Source organism: Lathyrus oleraceus, chromosome 7 (assembly GCF_024323335.1).
Source record: "Lathyrus oleraceus cultivar Zhongwan6 chromosome 7, CAAS_Psat_ZW6_1.0, whole genome shotgun sequence".
Classification (NCBI taxonomy): Eukaryota; Viridiplantae; Streptophyta; class Magnoliopsida; order Fabales; family Fabaceae; genus Lathyrus; species Lathyrus oleraceus.
The window spans coordinates 482,304,478-482,323,095 of record NC_066585.1 but is presented as its reverse complement, the minus strand read 5'-3'; positions in this window follow the sequence as shown (position 1 = coordinate 482,323,095).

Below are 18,618 nucleotides of genomic sequence, written 5' to 3'. Positions count from 1 at the left end.
CCACACTACCATCTTGAGCAAAAGTAGTAGCTTCCTTGATGAGGAAAACAGATGGAAACCCAAACAATCCTCCTTTCTTCACCCAATGAGCCTCTATCTCAGACTTCTTCAAGTGAAGAGCTTCAGCAATAATGCTAGATCGGGGAATCTCCTCCAATCCACTAAAAGGCACTCTACTAGAAACAGGCATCCCCAAAATATGAGAATACTCCTCCAAGGTAGGCACAAACTGAAAATATGGGAAAGTGAAACAATGGTAGAGAGGATCATAGAACTGCACCAATACACTCAAGAGTCCTTCAACCACATCAACAGACAAGATGGACAAAAGCTTCCCATGATGTTGTTTGAAGTCCAAGGGATCTAATACAAAAGATGCTAGCTTCCTCAACTCTTTCAAGTCGGGACATCTGAAACTGTAGTTCTTAGTGTTCCTTCGTCCACAATCCATGGTCTGAAAATATTTGCAAATGACACCTTAGTTCCTTGAAATTTTTATGTGATGAATGTTATGATGCACATGAATGCATGAATGCAACAATCACAAATAAGGGATCACACACAAGGAAAACAAAGGTCAAGAGATAAATCAAGTCATTGTCAAGATCAATCATCCATTTTGGTGGATTATGGTTTACACCTTATCAACACCCAAGTTCCATTGATATTGACAAGACTTGATTGGATCAACCAAGAATCAAGGGTTTGTTGCAAGTCACAGGCATGGAGTCTGGGTAAGAACCATCCCAAAGGAGTGAACTAAAGATAAAAACTTGTAGATCATGTTTTAAAAAGTTCCCAGAGTCTTAATTCCATCTATCGAATATTACAGGTTAAGATGACTGACTCATCGACCCATAATATTCTCAAGAGAAACTCGTCTGAGTGTAGTATCGCGTAACAACTGTTATCAAGTCTACACCTGAACAGTTTCCGCACTACGTCCTAAATAGGCCAAGATGAGTTAAATGTTCTAAGGTCCTCAGCTTCTCAGACCCAATTAGAAATAGTAATGCCTCACCACAAATACTTGTGTGACATTTCCAAATCCAAAGGAGTCACCACTGAGTAGATGGATCTCAAGCCAACTTGCTAAGGACTACTCCACACAAGTCGAACATGACTATACCATCCTCCTATCTTAATTGCACTCAAGTTCGGGTTAGAACTTATCTCACCACTCAGAGATCACCAAGAACAACAAGCAGATTATATCACACATACATATATACAAACATCACATATATACAAATATATTCACACAAAAAGTAGGCTAAACCCACAGGAGACTACTCCCCAGCAGAGTCGCCACTTAATTTCTGTAGTGGGAAATGCATGATCATCAAGCTATTGACAAGCTAGAGATCAATTAACAAGAGTCGCCATCACACTTTTATTGTTTCCAAGGGAAAAGGGAAAAAGTACGAACAAAACCCAAATAGTAAGAAGTTTTCTAATAAAAACTAATAAAAGTCAGAGATCACAGGTAAGGGGGTTGGTTACACAGAGGGAAGGTGTTAGCACCCAAATTGTCCTAGGTACTCCTAGGGAGCCCTTTTTGTGTGCATATGTATTTTGTACAAAGTGATGTTTAGAAACAAATAGAGTTGGGGGATGAGAAAAGAATTCATTGATTATACTTTTTGTGTTTGACAAGACCTTCGGTCTTGTGCCTACGTACCAACATAAAAATGAGGGATCAAAACCTCGTAGTTCGTGATACAAATTTCAAAATGAGTGCGTTGATTTTAACAAAATTTAAATTTGAAAGGCACAAAGGCATATAATGGTTTGAATGAGTTAGTTCTTTTTGTTTTCTTTTGAAAGTTTAAGTCAAGTATGGTTAAGTCTATTTACAAGTTTGATTTAAGAAAATAAGTTTGAAAATGCAATGGCATAAGGCCAAAGTTTCTATCTGTTTTTATAAAAGTGGTCAAAGTTTAGAACAAAAAAAGTTCACACAAAGAAGATTTTGAAAATGGAGGGAGAGATTTTGAAATTAAAGAAATGGGGAGAAGATGAAGAGACTACCCTATGTACAAAAATTAAAAGTTTAGAGTTGAAAAGATCTGACCAAATGGGTAGCAATCCAATAGACAAGTATGTCAATAGAAATCCAGAATTCCCTTGAACTTTTTAGAATTAAGCAACACACAAATGCACAATTATATTATCTTGAAGAGCAAGGCATCAAATAAAGATGGCCTCATCCAAGCTTATCCATTCCATGATCTTCTTCAAAATAACCCATGTAACAAATGAATTCCACAAGTCACAGGTTCAAAATAACAGCTTCAAAATGATCATGTTGCAGATGAATCTTAGAGAGATCTTCAAAGATGTATCAGATGAAGTTCAAATTGCAAGCACTTGGTTCTTCAACAAAATGGCATTGGCCAAGTTCATTAATATAGGAAGGTTGCCTAGATTCTAAGTCCATTTGCTCAAGATCAAACCAACAGTTCACTCAAAAGTTTTTTAGGGTTTTTATGATTATTATGTACATTCATGGTCAAAGACCACACAAACAAACAAAGTATATACAAACAAACATATCACACAATATGATCCAAATGGACAAAGTGAAAATTACATTAACATAAACAATTAGAATGATGTGTATAATGGCAAATGATATAAAGTGCTAAAATTAAATTGCATTAAAGTAAAAAACTTTGAAATTAAAAGTTAATAGTTAGTAGGTTAGAGGTTAGTTTTGTTTTGCTTTTGCTTTTCAAGACATTCTTTGGAGAACACTCAACCCACTTATCACAAGCATGGATCCTTGAACCAAAACATCTTCCAAAGGAAGGAAAGAAGGCAAAGTTTCCATACAATACCGTGAAAGATGGGAGACTTACAATCTCACTAACTAGAATGCTTATGCCTTTAATATCACAAATTTAGCGCTATGTTAAGCAATCGTAATTGGACTTATGTAGAAGTCACAACTATTTGAGGTCGGGCAATAGAATTTTGGTGTTAATGCATGTTAGAGACATAGTATAGTGGACTATGCTCATGAAACATAACACACACAAAAAGAATATGCAAAAGGTGTGGCCTAATCTCATCCATACTCATGTCAATTTTTCAATCAACTAGCATTAGGACTTTGAGATGTCATAGGCCAAATGGAATGAATGAATTAAGAAGAGGAATGAGATGAAGTGGGAAGGGGATGAATGAGATCACAAATTGGTCAAAGGAGGAATTTTATTAAATTAATATCATTCATTCATTTTGGGATATGGAATATACATTCCATCAATCCCCTAAATCCAATGATATTAACTTGACAAAGTCAAATCAACCTTGACCAAGGCTCAACAACAATAAGCAAACTCATACAAGTCAATACAAATGGTCAACAAAATTTAATTGGCATTTATTCAATTAAAAATAATAAAATAATGCATTTAAATCAAATATGTTTTGTCCAATTCCTAAAATCTCATCAAAACACCAAAGAAATGGCCATGAGATTTATCATAGGTCAAACAAGGTAAAGAACCTTGGAGAAATTTTTTCATAATTTTTGGACATTTACAAATATTTTTAAAAAATTAAAAACAAATGCAAAATCAATTAATTCATGAAAAATATTAATAATGATCCAAAAAATAATTTTAATTCAGAATATTAAAGAGAAAAATATTTGAAATTTTTTGGTGAAAGTCCCATATTTTTTGGATCAATATTGAATTTAATATAAATTATTGAAGAAAATGGAAGTTTTTTTTAAATATTCAATTTTAAAAAAAAAATTCCAAAAATACCCATATTTTCAAAAAAATTACAAAAATGGGCATTTTTGCCCTATTTTGTTCATGGGCGCCACCTTAGTTGGCGCTTACCCTTAAAGGTAGGGCAAGTCGCCACTAGGAGTGGCGCCTACCCTTGTTTCCCCTTTTTTTTTTAAAATTATTTTTAATATGTTTTTTTTAAATCTTTTTTAAGTTATTTTAAATTTATTAATTTATATTTATTATAAATTATATTAATTTATATTAATACATATATATATATAAATAATGTTATTTATAAGATATATATATATTAATTTAATTTATAAGTAATTAATATTATTTATAAATTTTTGGGAGAATTAGGGTTAATCATGTTAGGGTTAATTAATCAATTATAATTAGGGTTTATTGATCGGTTATAATTAGAGTTTGGTAGTTATGACCTAATTCAAACCCTAATTCCCCCTAAGACTAATTAATCAAGTGCGACACTAATTAGGGTTAAGTAGTTTGGTGTACAACCTAGATCTTTTCCTATAAATAAAGTGTTATTTCCTTGCATTTTCTTCACCACTATTTCCTATCACTTTCTCTATCAAGTTGAGTTCATGGCATCCCCCAGACCGTCGTCATGGCAGCGAACATCATCAAGGCGCCCGAATCCTGAACCAGTAATCTTAAAAAGGGATGGGCATGTTATTTTCTCGCCTGTGAAACCCCCAATGAAGATGAAATTTTGGAACATCCGTTCGTTGGACCAACTAAAAAGGTCCTTGATGTCTTGGTTAGAGGGAGATTACGAACCTGGTGACGTCATCAGAAGGATTCAGAGGCTTAGAAGAAGTATCTCATTTGAAACTGGAGAAACGGTATGTTCGTGGGTTGAAGTTGAAAGCGACATTGATTGCATCCAAATGATGCATGGATCAGACGACATAGTGTTAACTGTTGTAATTTCCTAGATTTTAATGGTTGTTTGTGTTGTTGTTGTTGTATTTGTTATTGTTCTAGTACTTGTTCTTGTTCCAGTATTTGTTTTTGTTTTAGTAATTGGTGTTGTAATGTTAGATGTTTGTGTTTGTTGTTCCAGTGTCATCTTCTATTTGGAATAAAAAGTAAACTTTATTGATAAATAGCATTGGTACACAGAGTTATGAATATGAAAACTATGTTGTGGAACTAGATCCACGATATGGACATTTGTTCTTATTATGCCCTAGTTGTCTACATATGCTACACTTCCTCTGCATTTTCTCTGCGACGTCCATTTCAGTTCTAATGCGCCTGCTATTTGGGCGACCACTTTTATTCCGCCGCATCGATTCGTTGTGCCAAACAATTTCCTCGTCATACTCTGGCCAATATGCCTCCAATGCTACCACCGGAAAGGGATTGTCGTATACATTTAGCAATGTTGTAACTTTGTAGATGGGAGACACTAGCGACAATGCATCGAAGTGGCTGTGTGAACACGCTGCAATGACATGGGAACAAGGCATACGATAGGCCTGAAATTGACCACAGTCGCACCAACAGTCTGGTATTAGGACCCTATACTCTTGTCTGGGCAGCCCCTGGTTGTGGTCAATTGTTTCCTTGACACTAAAAGTATGGCCATGGCGGTCAAATTCCGTAACCTGATGGCTGCTGGCTTTGGCAGATTCCTGCCTCATAAACTTCATGCAGGCATCACTATATACTTGACTCGTCTGTAATACTGCATGCCAGCGCTTGCCTCTTGTTACGAACAACGTTGCCATCCGAAAATAGGTCGCACTCACCAAAGCGGTTACCGGGAGGTTACGTATGCCCTTAAAGACGCCGTTCATTGATTCCACAAGATTTGTTGTCATGTGGCCCCATCTCACCCCATCGTCGTATGACCTAGTCCACTTTGCTCTGTCAATATTATCGATCCACCTCCCTGCATCAGAATTTTCCAACACTATTTCCCGGCAGTAGTATTGGAGTCCAAGTTGGTTTAATGCATACCCCGCGTTTATCAAATTTTGCTTCAAGAAATTATCTTTGAACTCCCGCATAAAATTTTGAGCAATATGCTTGATGCAGTAGACATACGTAGACGGGGGGTCATGCCAACCATTTGCTGGATTATTGTATGCACTGTCTATAGAAGCATGCATGTCAGAAATCACACAGATGCCAGCTTGTGGAGTCACGTGCGTTCAGAGATTCTTAAGGAAGAAACTCCAAGTAGCAGCCGTTTCTCCTTCTACCAATGCAAAGGCTATTGGGAAAATATTAGAATTTCCATCTTGTGCGACCGCCATCAGTAACAATCCTTTGTATTTCCCATAAAACCAAGTTCCATCGACTTGAATAAGTGGCTTGCAGAATGTGAAACCGATGATGCAGGGACGAAATGCCCAGAAAATTCTATGGAATATTCCATTACCTTCTAGACGAGTTCCGTCAGGGGATTGTGCCGGCAAGGTCTCCATTATAGAAACCGTCCCAGGTGAATACAAATGTAATGCAGCCAGTTAGCGCGGAAGTTGTTTGTATGATTCCTCCCAATTACCGTATACCAGTTCAATTGCCTTGGTTTTCGCTAACCAAGCCTTTCTGTACGACGGTGTATATTTGAAAACAGCAACACAATGGGAGATAATAGTTTTGACCTTGATTGACGGGTCAACTTCAACAAGAGGTATTATGGAATGGCAGATTATATCATGGCTAAGTTTGCGATGATCCTGTGCCATGTTTGTGTTGACGCACGTGTGAGCTTGAGAAATGGACCCTATCACCCACACATTATGTTTCTTCTTGTACGATGCCATCAACCTATACCCACACTCCGGGTTTTTGCATAAAATAACGTATCTTTCCGGGTTTAATTTGTTAACATCGTAGTCAACACAGTTTTTCAAGTGCCAGTTTTTTATTGCTAACAGACATTCTTCCTTGGTCTGAAATTGGTCACCCTTCTTTAACTCCTCATCAGACCTCATATATGGGTTGTAGAACATATCTGACGAGGACTCATCCTCGCCCAAGTTAAGGGTTGTGAAGTGCGCAGGCGGTGAGTACCGTTGCGCTATAGGTATTTGTACTTGGTCTCCGTCTTCGGAATCACGGCTCACCAAGTCATCAACCATGTCTTCTGCATCATCAACGACATCGTCTTCAACGGGGTGTTCAACGTCTTGTTCGTCATCAACCACAGGATCAATAACCTGTGACTGAATATTCTGAGTTGGTTGAAATTGTTCCAACATAATGTACAACACTATATAGTCGTAACCAGAATACTCATGGTTACGAAACATGTATTGTGCCTCCATGTCATTTTGAATCAATGACTTATAAAATCTGACTGAGTTATTCTCAGAAAAAAAAGGTTGTTGATAAAAAATTTGGGACACAGGTTGTCTAAGTTTGGACTCAATCTTTTTTTTCAGATAAGAGAAGTCAGTTCCACTATTTAGACAAAAACGAGTGCAATCGGTGTTTCTAAATAGGAAGCCAGACATATCACATTCATAAGTCTCACCATTCACGTGAGCTTTGATTTTGTATTGTGATGAAGATGCCATGATATGTGAAGATTTTGTGAAGATATTGTGAAGATATATGTGAAGATATTGTGAAGATTTTGTGAATACCTTTGTGAAAAATTGTGTGAATACTTATACTCACACATCCACCAAGCCTTCCTCACGCATGCCTATCCATCAAATGTCTTCACCACCTAGTCTGCAAGATTCCCACGCATGCCTTACACATGTCACATTTTTGCATGCAACACTACCACCAAGCCTTCCCCTAGACAAGACAAGTGCAACCTAATCTGTACCAATGCATGCTAACCTATCCACCTAGTCTGCACCTAGCCTGCACCTAGCCTGCAAGATTCTCACGCATGCCTATCCATCAATTGTCTTCACCACCTAGTCTGCAAGATTCCCACGCATGCCTTACACGTGTCACATTTTTGCATGCAACACTACCACCAAGCCTTCCCCTAGACAAGACAAACATTGCCTCATTCGTAAGTTTTTCTTGAACATTGCCTCTTTCGTATGTTTACAATTTATTTTTTAAAACTCCAATCTAATGATTGTTTATATTGTTTGTTTTTAAAGGATCCCAAAAAATTTCGTCAACGTTCACACCCTATGCCTTATCCAGACCCATGGTGCGTACCTTACATAGAGCGTGCGGGGTTCGGTCATGTTATGCATGTGGTAAATGCCACAATTGATGTGAAATTTATTCTTGCTTTGTTTGAACGTTGGAGACCAGAGACACACACTTTTCACCTACCAATCGGTGAATGTACCGTCACACTAGAGGATGTGTACATGCTTTTGGGTCTTAAAATAGATGGTAAGCCTGTGACTGGAAATGTTCAACAGCCCAACGAACTATGTGTTCAAATGTTGGGCGTAAATCTGGTCGAGGGTGAGGGATCTGCAAAAGCAAGGGGCCAAGGTATTAAACTATCGAGCCTCCAATTCTACCACGACTCTATAAATTTGAATGAGGATTCGTTCGAACAAGAAAAAATCATAAAAACAAGGTTTTACATTATGTTATTGTTTGGGAACTTGTTATTTCCTGAAGGCACGGGGAATAGCATAAACTTTATGTACTTGAGTTTGCTCGAGGACATTGATAGAATAAGCACGTATAGTTGGGGTTCCGCTGTATTGGCTTTCCTATATAGCTCTTTGTGTAAAAATGCACAAAATGACAACTGTACATTTTCTGAATGTGTTTTTTTGCTCCAAACATGGGGGTGGTGGAGATTGCCGATGCTAGCCCCAGAAAATCCTAACGTCTACTCCTTCCCCTACGCAACTAGGTAAATTTATGATGTTATTTCATTTTGTATATTTATTCTATAAATATTTGTAAATAATATTATTTATCTTTTTTTGTTTAGGTTCATTACAACCGGACTAGATTACAGTCTTACCCCGAAAAATAAAATAATATTTTATCGTCAACTCTTGGATCGTCTCCGAGCACAAGATGTATTACCACTAAATCATTCATCTTCTAACTAATTTATTAATATCAAGCATTCTCAATAAATAACATATTTATTTTTTTCTTTGTAGTTTATTTGGAGGCCATATTTGGGATTGGAACATCAACCCAACCCCGAAGATGCAGCTGTTTGGACAGCAAAAACGGCTATCATGCGGTTCACCACTGTGGAGATGCACCAAAGTGACAGTGTCAAACTGCAATTCAGAATGCATCAAGAAATCCCAGGCCCCCCAATGTCCTTGGAACCTTAGCATCTAAAAAAAGTCAGCCACCAGTGGTATGCCCAAAATTGGAAGGCATTTGCAAATGAGTTCCGTAAAATGTGGAAAGAGCGTGCCCACTATGTTCTACAATTTCCGGTGGCGCCCAACGAAATGAAGCCGACAAGGGAATATGTGGATTGGTATAAAGCAAATACAAATCCAGAAATGATTGTGTCTCACCCGTTCTATTTGGACGATCCCCGAATGCAACAACCATATTTCCAACAACAACAACCACCACAATATTCCCAACAACAACAACCACCACAATATTACCAACAACAACAACCACCAACCTTTTACCAACAACAACCACCACCACCGTATTACCAACAACAACCACCACCACCGTATTACCAACAACAACCACCACAACACATATTCACCCCCCAACCAAATCAACACTACATACCACAAACTCAACCCCAATATCATGAAGATTACCAACACCAACCTCAACATTCCCACCACCATCAACAGTCCCAACACCTACCACAAACTCAATCCCCCCACATCGACCAATCCCAACGATGTCCCGGGCTCTTCCAGTCCTCCACTTAGCCCCGACACAGGTATACAAGAGGATTACCAACAAGACTACTACACACCACAACAGACATTGTTCTTTAGCCAATCCGATTCAACCCTCAACTACCGAAGGCCACATTTCGAGGGCGCACCCACAAGGAGTCAGTTTGTCCCACCGAGACAAAGCTTTGAGGGCGCAGAGGGCACCCGCCTTTCTTACAACATTGAAGGGACTTCGACCCAACCACAACGCCAAACGGCAAGGGGACACGTTAGGACTAGGGGTGGTAATAGGGAAGCACCACCACCACGTGAGCCGTCTAGACGAGTAGTTAGACCTCCCCCGTGCGGATGTACCAGGGACCGCATAATATGTGATAAATCCCAAATTAATAATGCATTTTAATCATATCTTTATAATATTTGTCTTGTGTATTATTTTAATATAAATATATTGTGTTTATTAATATAAATATATATAAATATAAATAAATAAATATATATATATATATATATATATATATATATATATATATATATATATATATATATATATATATATATATTTATACATATATCTTGTGTATTTTACAAATATATACATAATATTATTTATTTACATGTATATAAATTAATATATTTTAATAATTTATAAATAATATTAATTACTTATAAATGAAATTAATATATATATATATATATATATATATATATATATATATATATATATATATATCTTGTAAATAACATTATATATATATATATATATATATATATATATATATATATATATATCTTGTAAATAACATTATATATATATATATATATATATATATATATATATATATATATATATATATATAATGTTATTTACAAGATATATATATATATATATATATATATATATATATATATATATATATATATATATTAATAAATTTAAAATAATTTGAAAAAGATTTAAAACAAAAAAACAAAAAAAAACATATTAAAAATAATTAAAAAAAAAGGGAAATAAGGGTAGGCGCCACTCCTAGTGGCGACCTGCCCTACCTTTAAGGGTAGGCGCCACTCCTAGTGGCGACTTGCCCTACCTTTAAGGGTAGGCGCCAACTAGGGTGGCGCCCATGAACAAAATAGGGAAAAAAATACCCATTTTTGTAATTTTTTTGAAAATGTGAGTATTTTTAGATTTTTTTTTAAATTGAATATTTAAAAAAAAACTTCAAGAAAATGCAATTAAAATAAAAATGCAGAAAATCAAAAATACATGGACCATCAGATCTCCCTCATTAATTGAGGTTGCATATTTGATGATCCAAAGCGCGCGTTCCCCATAGACGTGAGTCAACTGCGTGGCAACTATGGTAATCAACACCAACACTCAGGATTAAAACATGAGAGGAGGATCATGTGGTTCAGAGGTTGGCCAAGTCATCGCCGGAGGCAGAGCTCCGGTCATCTTCTCCGGTGGACCTCACCGGACTGGTCAACATGAACCATCCCCAAAAAGAAAAACAAGGACATGATCTTGAAGAAAAAATGGCACTGAGCTCGAATCTGACCTCTATTCATTCCAATTCCAAGTATATTGAGAGATATGTGGAATTGAAAATTGAGGTACATGAACTGAGTTGCTTCGGTTTGACCTCAAAGCAACTCAATCTTCTTGCCTACATTGATAGGACTTTAGACAACCAAAGAATCAATAGAATTGAGCAAGAATTTAAGAGAATCGAAGAGTTTAAATTTTTTGCAAAATACCTTCAATGGAGGTCTGAACTCGATGGATCTTGATCTTGCTTGTGCTTGGACTCACTCTACTTGCTTGCAGGAAGAGAATGGAAAGGTTTAGAAGCAATGGATTTCTGGAGAATTGAATTCCAAAACAGTGGAGATTCAAGCTCAAATTCAAATGAATTTATCAGGTTTATCCTTTGAGAATTGAGGGTTTGCAATGGGGGATCAAAGTTTGCGCGATTGTGTGTTCATTTCTGAGCAATTGAAGCTCTATTTATAGCTGAATTGGTTGATAATTGCACACTCTCTTTCACTTTCCAATTTTGACAAATGATGATGTAATGGTGCATGGGCGCGCATAGGCCCATGAAATGATTGCTAGAGGTCCATAATTGAAGATCAGATGCACTGAAGTAAGCTTGGATTGCAAGGCAACTGAACATTGATGCTTGAAGTTTGATCCATGCCAAATGATATCAGCCTGTTTAAGCCATGCGCAACCTATGCATTTCTCGTTAAAATTGAATGAATTTGAGCTCTTTGGAAAGGTGAGATCAAGAGGAACAACTTTGATATTCAACACTTTTTCATTTGGAGCTTGGAACTTGGAGAAATTTAAGGTGGAAGTTTGGAAAAACTTGACATATCAAAAATTTTCTAAGTGTCAAGCCATATGTCTCAATATTCCACCTTGCTTAACTTTTTATATGAGCTTCAAATGAGAAAAGTGTATTCATCAAAGTTGTAGCTCTCTCAAAGGCCTTCAAAATTGTCACAAATTTCATGTCATTTAGATTAGAAATTATAGAGTTATGCATTTTTGAAGTTTGGAAATATCACTTGATCAATGGTATAAGTAAAAAATGACCTATAATGTAGCCTCATATCACATGATCAAAAATGTTGAATTATCTCCCACTCCAAACATAAAAGTTGAAGTAGACACATTGAATTTTATTCTGAAACTTGGAAATCTTTCATCTCATAAAAATTGAGCAAGTTATGGCCTTGGGAAGTTGACTTTCAAATTAGAGTTTAGACAAAATGACCTATAATGTTTCAACATAGAAAAGGATTTTCCAAGAAAAACTAGCTCTAGGTCTAAACATGAAAGTTGTTTGGAATGTCATTTAGAGTAAGTTTTATTTTATAATCATTTTCATATGGTGAAAATTATAGGAGATAGGATCTAGGGAGACCCAGTTTTGATCAGATGAATTCATCTGGCCAACCACCATTAACCAACTTGCTAATTTCCAATTCTCTTGACTTTCTTGGCTCATGGTAGATCATATATGCATAAGATGATGAATTTTGAAGTTTCCCTTGAGAAATTTGATCAATTGGTGAGATAGCTTGTTGGAGAAGTTACTCAAGATACCAAGTCAAACTAGGGTTTCCAAGGCAAATCACCCTCAAACTCTTGAAGAAAACTTGATCGATATAACATGTAGAGATCATTGGGACTCATATATGATGATCATAACCATTCTTGAATCAATTCTTGGTTGTGCTCTTTGTTCATGAGGGTCTCAAACCCTAGATGTGGACTTGATGAATCAATGAGATCATGCCCTACCTACAAAAGAGTTAGACAAATACAAAGACATGTTTTTGGTATTTTGGTTAGTCAAATGATAAAATACAAGTATAATATGATCGCAAAGTTCTTGATGATATCTTCCAAAACAAACCCAATGAAAGAGGGGTAAGGAGGATGCCAAGACATGACCTCAATGCTGATGCTTATGATGAAATTGCATGAGGGATCTTAGGGTCAAAATTGGGGTCTTACAGTTAGTTATGAATAAACTAGCCTTATGATATTGAGATCTCATTGGTCAGTGAAAAAGGATTGGAGAGAATACGATTGAAGATGAAAAGGGAGGGGAGATGAGAGAAACACAAATTGATCATGGGAGGAATTTTATCAAATTAAAATCATTCATTCATTTTGGGAGATGAAATGTACATTTCATCAATCCCCTAAATCCAATGATTTTAACTTAACAAATTCAAATCAACCTTGACCAAGGCCCAAACACATAGTCAAACATCACAAGTCAATAAAAATGGCTCAACATAATTTCTATACAATTAATCAATTAAAAATGCATTTAAATTAAATTTAGTTTGGTCAAAACCTAAAACCTCTTCAAAACACCAAATAAATGGCCAAGAGACTTATCCTAGGTCAAACAAGGTCAAAGGACCTTAGATAAAAAATTTCATGATTTTTGAAAAGTCAGAAGTATTTTTAGACAATTAAAAATATGCATAAAAACAATTAATTCATGAAAAATATCAAAATTAATTCAAAAAATAATTTTAATTCAGAAAATGAAAGAGGAAAATATTTAAAGATTTTTGGTGAAAGTCCCATATTTTTTGGATTAAAAATGAAATTAATATGATTTAATCAAAATCACACAATTATATGAAAAATATGAAAATATGAAAAATCAGGGGCCATCAGATCTCCCTCATTAATTGAGGTGGCAAATCTGATGGCCACACGTGCGCGTTCCACCATGCACCAAGTCAAATGCATTGTACGCGTGGTAATTAGAACCAAGGGCTAAGATTAAAACATTTTGAATGGATCTTGTGGTTGAGAGGTGTGACAACACATCACCGGAGCTAAGGCTCCGGTGTTCTTCTCCGGTGGACCTCACCGGACTGGTCCATCATCAATCGTCACCAAAATGAAAAGCAAATACATTGATTTAAAGAAAAAAATGCCCAGGTGCTTGAATTTGGCCTCAATTTTACCCAATTCCAAGTATATAAGAAGATACAAGGATTTGAATTTTGAGGATCATGAGCTGAGTTGCTTCGATTTAACCTCAAAGCAACTCAATCTTATTGCCTACATTGGTAGCAATTCAGGCAACCAAAAATCACAAAGAATGGTGAAGAATTGAGAGAGAATCGAAGAGATGAAGTTTCTGAAAAATCACCTTCGAGTTGATCCGATTTTACTTGATATTGATCTGGATTTGCTTGCTTTCTCTTCCTCTTGGTTGTAGAAACCAATTGAGATGAAAATGGAAGTGAATTTATGGAGTTTAAACTTCCAAACAGAAGATGAAGTTCAAGCTCGGTTTCAAGAGAAATATTCAGAAATTCTATGGTAATGAGGGTTTGGATCAGTCTAGCAAAGCTTGGGCAGGGTGTCCCAAGTTCTGATCACAATTTACTTCTATTTATAGCCAATGCAATTGATTTCTTCACACTTTCTTTTCAATGTTCAAGAATAGCAATGATCAACATGAGCTTGCATGGGCGTGTACAAAGCCCAAAGAATGATTGGCAGAGGTCCAAAAGTCTGCATATGTCATGTTGAAGGTGTTGCATTAAGCCATGCATTGTGGATTGAATTTGATCATGAGATTTCTCCAAATGGTAGCTCACATTGCACCCATGCGCAAGTCCTTCAATTTTAATCCAAATGAGATGAAATTGGATTTTTTTGGAAAGGTGAGATCAAGGGGAACCACTTTCTTGTTGAACACTTTTTCATTTGAAGCTTGGATCATGATGAATTTTGAGGTGGAAGTTTGGGAAATCAAACATATTTGAAAATTTTCTATGTCCTAAGTCAAATGTTCACATCTTCCACCTTGAATAACGTTTGCTATGAACTTCAAATAGAAAATGTTCCTTCATATAAGTTGTAGCTCTTTCAAACCTCTTCAATTTGGTCACCAATTTGACCTCATTTGGATTTAGCATGAAGGAGTTATGCATTTTAGAAGTTGAGGAAAATCACTTGTCCAATGGTATTGGCCCAAAATGACCTATAATGTTTCCTCTTGGCACATGCATTTTCAAGTTGAATCTGAACCTCCTTCGAAAATCAAAGTTGAATTAGACATTGTAAATTTGATCATAGAATTTGAATGGATTTCATATCATAAAAATTGAGCAAGTTATGGTCTTGGGAAGTTGACCTCCAATCTAGGGTTCAGACAAAATGATCTATAGTCGTTCACCATAAAAGATGACCTTACAAGAAAAACTAGCTCTTAACTTCAACATGAAAGTTGTTTGGAATGTCATTTTGAGTAACGTTGATCTTGGAATCATTTTCATATGACAAATATTGTAGGAGATAGGGTCTAGGGAATCGCAGTTTTGACCAGTTGACTTTCTCAGGTCAACCACCATGAACCAACTTGCTAGCTTGAAATTCTCTTGACTTTTGGGACTCATGGAGGATCATATATGCATAATATGATGTAATATGGAGTATCCCTTGAAATATTTGATCAATTGTTGAAGAAACGTATTGAAGAAGTCACACAAGATACCTAGATGAATTTGGGTTTCCAAGGCAAACAAACTCCAAAATCTTGAGATTTCTTGATCAAAATGATATGTGAAGATTATGGGGATCCATATATGATGCTTAGAGCCAATGTGAACCATTTCTTGATTGAACTCCTTGCATTGAGGGTCTCAAACCCTAGATATGAACTTGATGGAACATAGGTGAGCATACACACTACCTACAAAAGCAACAAACTATACATTGAAATATTTATGGTATTTTGGTTAGTAAATAATGAAAAATAAACTATGATACAATTAAAAGTGCTTGGTGATCTCTCCCAATACAAACCCTGAAATTCTGGTATCAGATATGAGATGTCGAAGGTAATGTCACGACACTAATATCTGAGTAATGCAAACAGAATAAAGATAGAGAATAGTAATGCAAGATACACAAGCAATTGTTAACCTAGTTCGGTCCAACTCACCTACATCTGGGGGCTACCAAGCTAGGAAGGAAATTCACTAAAATAGAATCAGTTCAAAGACTCTCCGTACACTTCAACAAGTTACAGTCTTTCTCACCTAATCTCTACCCGTGCAATTCCTACCTAAGCACTCTTAGATATGAGAACCCACTCACTTCCCTACAATCACACCTGTGATCTTAAACAATAATCCCTTGAGAAAAGAAAACACTTTTCAATTACACACTCTTGATTTTACTTCACAATTTCAATCAAGAAGACACACTCTTGATCTTGCTTCACAACTTTGATCAAGAAGACACACACTTGATCTTGCTTCACAGCTTTGATCAAGAAGACACACACTTGATCTTGCTTCACAACTTTGATCAAGTAGACACACACTCTTGCTTAACAGCTTTAGAGTGACAAATTACAACCACAAATCAGTCCAATTCAATCATCAAGGGATGACTTGAATGGCTTACAAGTCTCACGACTAAACAAACACAAACCCTAGCTATCTCTCTATATTTCGCTCAGTATTGGTTGTGTGTTCAAACAGGTTTTCTAAGTCCCTTTTTATAGAAGCATCCAGCTAGGCTTGGACATCTTGAAAACCCTACATCTATTTTCCAATCAAATATTTTTATAACAGTTGGTTAGATCTCCTTGGAAAATAAGTAAATCTGGTTGTAATCCATGATTGAATGCGCCAGCTAATCAGATCTTCAATCATACAAAGATTGCCATTAATTGTGCAATCACAAAACACCAGACATTCACACTGAATGTTTTGTGTACAGGATGTCATGACATCGGGTCTGACATCCTGGAAAAATCCTGCATAATCCAATAATTGCTTTTATAACTTCCAGCAGGTACAACCATATCAGATGCCATGACCTTGTGTATGATATCTTGAAACAATCCTGCATGAACATGTCTTTCATTTAAGCTCCAACAGGTACATCCAATATCAGAAGCCATGACATTGTATATGGCATTCTGAAACAATCATGCATGAACATGTTCTTGAACTCCAGCAGGTACATAGGATATCTCATGTTAAGACATTACACATAACATCTTGTGAACACTCTTTGTTTTACCAAAATTGCTGCCAACACTTAGAATCAACAAACTCCCCCTTTGGCAAATTTTGGCTAAAACATATATCTGTCCTTTTTGTTCACAAGGTAAACTATCAGCAGTTAAACAACTTAACAATAGTTTAAACAGCAGCAGAAGCAACACAATTACTAGCTTATAGTTACTAGTAATACACACATGCATAAGGGTACTTCTCCTCCCCCTAAATCTGTGCAACAAAAACAGAATTACTAGTTATGGATGCAATTAGTAAGACACACAAATGCACAAGGGTACTCCTTCTCCCCCTAAATCTGTGCACACAACAAACAGTCTCCATGAACATAACAACTACTGTAACTCCAGCACCTGTACCAGCCAGAATGTCATTCTGACATCTGCTTCAAAATCAACACCTGTGCACCATATCAGACATCCTCTTTGACATCTGTAAACAACATTTTGTTTTAACACTTGTGCACTTCCTTCAATAATAACTGTCCTCCAGCTATAAACATCTCACAACTTCCACAACAGCTTCCATATCATCACTTCTCCCCCTTTTTAGTCAAAATTGACCAAAGGTGACCTTTTTCAAAAAAAATAAAACTTCAGTCTTCCAAACATTAGCATCAGAATAGCTTCCAGCCACACAGTCTAGTCTTCGCCACAACACACTTTACCCAGTCAAAAATATCCTCTAGGATAACCACAAACTCCTTTACTTTCTATAGGTTCTCATGAACACAGATCCCCAACTTCCCCCTTAAACATTCAAACTGATTGGCATCCAAAGCTTTAGTGAAAATGTCTGCTAATTGCTTTTCAGTAGTAACATGCTCCAGAGTTATGATCTTCTCTTCTACAAGTTCTCTGATGAAGTGATGACGAATGTCAATGTGCTTTGTCCTGCTATGTTGAATAGGATTTTTGGAAATATTTATGGCACTCAGGTTATCACAGTATAATGTCATGACCTCTTGTGTGACATTGTATTCAGACAACATCTGCTTCATCCAGACCAGTTGAGAACAACTACTCCCAGCTGCTATGTATTCAGCTTCAGCAGTGGATAGAGATACACAGTTTTGTTTCTTGCTGAACCATGAAATCAGATTGTTCCCCTAAAAGAAGCATCCTCCAGATGTGTTTTTCCTATCATTAGCACTTCCAACCCAGTCAGCATCACAGTAACCAGTCAGCATGGATCCAGATCCATGAGTATATAACATCCCATAGTCACTGACATATTTCAATATTCTCTTCACTTGGTTTATGTGACTGACTTTTGGTTCAGCTTGATACCTAGCACAAACACCTACAACAAATGCAATGTCAGGCCTACTTGCTGTAAGATATAGCAGACTACCTATCATGCTTCTGTATAGACTTTGATCAACACTGACACCATTTTCGTCTTTGGAGATTTTCACATGAGTAGGAGCAGGTGTCCTTTTATGGCTTGCATTTTCCATGCCAAAC